Source organism: Aedes albopictus, chromosome 2 (genome assembly GCF_035046485.1).
Source record: "Aedes albopictus strain Foshan chromosome 2, AalbF5, whole genome shotgun sequence".
NCBI lineage: Eukaryota > Metazoa > Arthropoda > Insecta > Diptera > Culicidae > Aedes > Aedes albopictus.
The window spans coordinates 89,885,233-89,890,777 of record NC_085137.1 but is presented as its reverse complement, the minus strand read 5'-3'; the positions used below and the strand labels follow the sequence as shown (position 1 = coordinate 89,890,777).

At 43.8% G+C, this 5,545-nt stretch overlaps 1 pseudogene; it reads right to left on the bottom strand.

Moving 5' to 3' along the window:
• Window positions 1–2,976: 2,976 nt before the first annotated feature.
• LOC115254950 (uncharacterized) lies at window positions 2,977–4,593 on the bottom strand (annotated as a pseudogene).
• Window positions 4,594–5,545: the final 952 nt, after the last annotated feature.

The following is a 5,545-nucleotide window of genomic DNA, read 5'->3' as shown; positions in this document are numbered from 1 at the left end:
TAACAATTCACTTCTGGAGTTTACTGGGACCAGATGTCCCACCCACTAGATTTGTACAATCTAATAAGGTTCACCAGTTCCTCCCGAATTGCATGGTGATGCAAGAAACTTACTTTTGGAACAGTTCACTTTTGCAGCTGTTCCATATGTCCCAGAAGTTTTGATCTAATAAGGTTCACCAGGTCCTCCCGAATTGCATGGTGATGCAAGAAACTTACTTTTGGAACAGTTCACTTTTGCAGCTGTTCCATATGTCCCAGAAGTTTTGATCTAATAAGGTTCACCAGGTTCTCCCGAATTGCATGGTGATGCAAGAAACTTTCGAAACAGTTCACTTTTGGAGCTGTTCCAGATGTCCGAGAAGTTTTGATCTGATAAGGTTCACCAGGTCCTCCCGAATTGCATGGTGATGCAAGAAAATTTCGAAACTTTTCACTTTTGGAGCTGTTCCAGGTGTCCAAGAAGTTTTGATCTAATAAGGTTCACCAGGTCCTCCCGAATTGCATGGTGATGCAAGAAAATTTCGAAACTTTTCACTTTTGCAGCTGTTCCATATGTCCCAGAAGTTTTGATCTAATAAGGTTCACCAGGTCCTCCCAAATTGCATGGTGATGCAAGAAACTTACTTTTGGAACTTTACAGAACTTACAGAAACTTACAGATATTCCCCTAACAAGCCCAGGTTAATCATCATCAAGAAATTTACTTTTGAAACAGTTCACTTCTGAAACTGTTCCAGAAGTCCCAGAAGATTCCAAATGTCCCAGAATATTTGATCTAATAAGGTTCACCAGATCATCCCGAAATGCATGGTGATGCAAGAAACTTACTTTTAGAACAGTTCACTTCTAGAGCTGTTCCAGTAGTCCCAGAAGATTGAATCTATCTATGTTCACCAGGTCAACTCGTATTGCATGGTGATGCAAGAAACTTACTTTCAAAACAGTTCACTTCCGGGGCTGTTCCAGATGTCCCAGAAGCTTTGAGGTCCAAGAAGATAGGTTCTATCTAGGTTCACCAGGTCCTCCCGAATTGCATGGTGAAGCAAGTAACTTACTTTGAAACAGTTCACTTCCACTCTTCCAGATGTTCAAGTAGGTTTGAACGATCTAATAAGGTTCATCTGGTCCTCCAGAATTGCATGGTGATGCATGAAATTTACGTTGGAAACAGTTCACTTCTGGGGTTGTTCTGGGATGTCCCAGAAGATCAGATATAATAAGGTTCACCAGGTCCTCCCGAATTGCATGATGATGCAAGAATCTTTTTTTTTAAACAGTTCACTTCTGGAGCTGTTCCAAATGTCCCAGAAGATTGCATGGTGAAGCAAGCAACTTACTTTTAAGGGCGGACGGGACGGTCGGGGAAATATCCGCCATTGCTCTGTTGCTACTAAGATGGTAATCTCAGATTCTACTTGATATTTTGCAACAAAAACCTATCACTGTGTATGCTCACTTGTAGTGCATATGCTGATTGTTTTTCAGCATCTTCAGTGCGATAGAACTCGAGATTACCATCTTCAAAATCGCGAGGCAAATTGTTAGAAAGAGAGGCAAGATAGGAAAAATAACACGGCGTCCCGTTTCACCTTAAATTAGATTAAATTTGATCGATCTAATAGGTCCAAGAAGATTGGTTCTATATAGGTTCACCAGGTCCTCCCGAGTTGCATGGTGAAGCAAGTAACTTGCTTTGAAACAGTTCACTTCCACTCTTCCCGATGTTCAAGTAGGTTTGAACGATCTAATAAGGTTCATCTGGTCCTCCAGAATTGCATGGTGATGCATGAAATTTACGTTGGAAACAGTTCACTTCTGGGGTTGTTCCAGATGTCCCAGAAGATTGGATATAATAAGCGGGCTTATTCTGCGCGGCGTGTGAGGTGAGACGAGTCGAATGAGGTGACAAAAGTCGACTCGCCCCATTTGATTTACATTAGTCGTCTCACGTCACGTGAGACGAAACCGTCCGTCTCACCTCACACGCCGCGCAGAATAAGCCTGAAGGTTCACCAGGTCCTCCCGAATTGCATGATGATATCCCAGAAAATTGGATATAATAAGGTTCACCAGGTCCTCCTGAATTGCATAGTGATGCAAAAGTTATACTTTTGAAACAGTTTACTTCTGGAGCTGTTCCAAATGTCCCAGAAAATTTGATCTAATAAGTTTCACCAGGTCCTCCCGTATTGCATGGTGATGCAAGAAACTTACTTTTAAAAAAGTTCACTTCTGGAGCTGTTCCAGAAGTCCCAAACGATTTGATCTGAAAAGGTTCACCATGTCCTCCCGAAATGCATGGTGAAGCGAGAATCTTACTTTCGAAACAGTTCACATCTGAAGCTGCTCCTAGAGGATTTGATTTAATAAGGTTCACCAGTTCCTCCCGAATTGCATGGTGATGCAAGAAACTTACTTTTCAAACAGTTCACTTCTAGAGCTGTTCAAGTGGTCCAAGAATGCCCGTTTAGCTACCGGCTTAGGGATGCTGAGGGATGAATGGTTGAGGGGTTTAAACCCTAATCCGCTCTAAAATCTCTTTTCTGGCTTTTTGTCGAAGTCGAGAGAACAAAAGTATCCTAAACGGGCAGTGGCAATAATATTGCCACAAAGGCTGACGGCCTAAACGGGCAGTGGCAACTATATTGCCACCTCAAAAGCTCGAAGAACGCCAAACGGGCAGTGGCAACCGCCACCAGCGTTATTGAGTTAAACGAGCGGTGGCAAATATATTGCCACCTAGATTTTTGAGTTTCTTTCTAATAAAAAATGTTTTGTACATGTAAATCATGTATATATTCATTTCCATAATAGTATGCGTTGACATCTCTTCTAGTTTTCTCGGTCTGATTCGGCCTCATTTCCATAATAGTTTGCGTTAACACCTCGTTTAGTATTCTCGGCCTTATAAAGGGTTAATCGAACTACAAAATCATAATAAATCCTAAATTCAAGAACTGCGTATTTTGCTTCCTAAAAAACCTTACAGCTAGCGTCACTCATTATCGGCGCATTTCTCAATAAACTCATCGAAATCCTGCCGGTAGACCAGCGCCAACAGATCAAGCAGCTCCAGATAGTCGCAAATCAGAAGCAAGCAATCATCATTCAACTGCAGAAGGTTCATACCTTCCGAATACGCTTCCTCTGTAGAATGGACGCTTTCCGCTTTGACACTACTGTTGAGATCCGCTTCGGTGGATGTGTCTTTCGGTGGCACTGATGGTCCATTTGATGTTCTGGCTACTGCTTCATCGCAGCAATCGTTTGGTTTCTTGTCACCCTGATCCGTTTCCTGCTTCTTCTTGAGGTAATCCTCTTGATGCCAGCTATCGGCGGGAGCCACGAAGCATCGCTGCTTGAGCTTGAATTTATCCTGCAAGCATTTGGCAGCATCCTCGTACGCGATAAATCCGTACCGGATGATTCGATCTTTTTTATTATACCGACGATAACCTCCCCGACCTCGTCCGCGGGACGCCGCTGCTTCCTCCACACCGTCATTGTCATACTGGTTGCTATCCTGACTGGTGTAGATCCGGACGCTTTTGACCGGTCCATACGGTTCGAATATGCTGCGTATCGCCTCTTCCGTGACCGATTCCGGGTTCCTCGTGAAGCTGGCCGGTATTGACCGGGAAGCCATCCTCGATGTGGAAAATTCGTTCATCAGCTCGGTCGTCGCTCGGATCGGGTCCCATGTCGAAGTGTGCCTTGCCTGACAGATCACCCCGCATGAAGCTCAGAGCCTTTATCAACTCCAGCCCGTTGATCGGAAGGAATCGTCGTCGCTGTCACTTGACGGATGGAACATTTCCAGGTCGTCCCAATCCGGTGCGGCTGGATTGCGATTACGACCACGGTTGGCACCTCCTCGGTCACGACTGCGTCCCCGACCACGGCAACCGTTGTTGCGATTCATCTTTACAATCCGCTATGGATCCTTTCCGAATTCCTTGACGCTCGCAGCTTCCGTTCTTCGAACAGGAAAAAAAAACACGTGTGCTTTCCGTCGCACGCAAATTTTCCACAAACGCCAATAAAGTTGTAAAACCCTGTGTCCTCTTTCATCCGCTTCGGGGCCACCAGATGGGTGATTTCATGATCGCAGTGCTTGTTTTACCTCAGAATTTGATTGATCGAGATCAGATACCTTGCCAACAGCGAATCCCTGTTCAACCGATTTTGGTAAACTAAATATCACTCCGAGTTGGCCGACTTAAGATTGGCTGGGCTGGAAGTTGGCTTTACGATGGACACTATTCCGAAGGATTTGGTCAGAAAGCACAACAAGCCTTGTACTGATCAAACGCCTGAAAACGAAAATAATTTTAAAAAATAATTTTAAACAATAATTGAATTATTCAATTGAGTCCCGATGAGATATTCTCACCCCCGTTCTCACCTTTAAAACAGCGTTTCCTTATGGTCAAATCACTGACCGCCGTTCTTCCGGAGAACCCTCAGTCGCATACCATCAGTTGCGCTCCCAACCGGTTCGTTTGCGCCGTAACCTACTCCACGAAAGCCGCAACGCTATCCGGATCGAAAATATTCCCAAAACGTAACCAATAAACAACACAAGATAGCAAAAAGCAGAACACTGTAAACAAACAAATTCGGCATTAACATGTCTAAAGGGTCTAACTCGTTTTGTAAACAAACATTGTTTCTGTCGCTGTAGGGTCTATCTCGATCCGCCCACGCATCTGGGGGCCGTTATCAGAAAGATCTATCTTCGCTCTTTCTGATAACGGCCCCCAGATGCGTGGGTGGATCGAGATAAACCCTACAGCGACAGAAACAATGTTTGTTTACAAAACGAGTTAGACCCTTTAGACATGTTAATGCCGAATTGACAAGTCGCTTGACAGTTCGCTCATTTCGCCCGTTCAAGGGGTTAGCCAAAGCAAAGCAATTACAGACAAAAAGAGGGGCTTGCGAAAGTAGGTGCGACCGAAAAAAACGATTACTGCTCCGTCTGTATCTTCGTTTGTGTCAACAATATTTATTGTTGGGGGTTTGACAGCTCATTCATTCTCATGGTGGATGCAAGCATGTTTATGCTTAACTTAATCCCTCTCTACCCTAAACTTGAGACTTAAACTAACTGTATCGGATGGTTATTCTGAGCATACACAAAAATTCTTGTAAATGAGGTTATGTTGCATTTATATAATCGAAAGCTTCAAATTTGGGATGAACATTTCTGTAATGGTCGTATTTTAGTACAGTATGTACTAATTGTAACATATTGCACTAAAAACCACCATTACAGGAACGTTCAATTAGCAAAAACATTTCTTTACATATGCTTTATTTATAAAGATGTTATAATGGGGCAGATAATAACAATGTTCTCCAATATTAGCGACGCACTTTGAGCGGAATTGATCCGGAAGTGCAATCCGCGCAGGGGTAAATAGTCGGCCAGGGGTTTGGTCTGTTTGTAGTAGACTTCCAGGCGTTTCATTGGGAGCTTCGGTGGGGCGAACACTTAGTGATATGACCGGCTGGATGAAACGACCGGTGGTACGGCACCA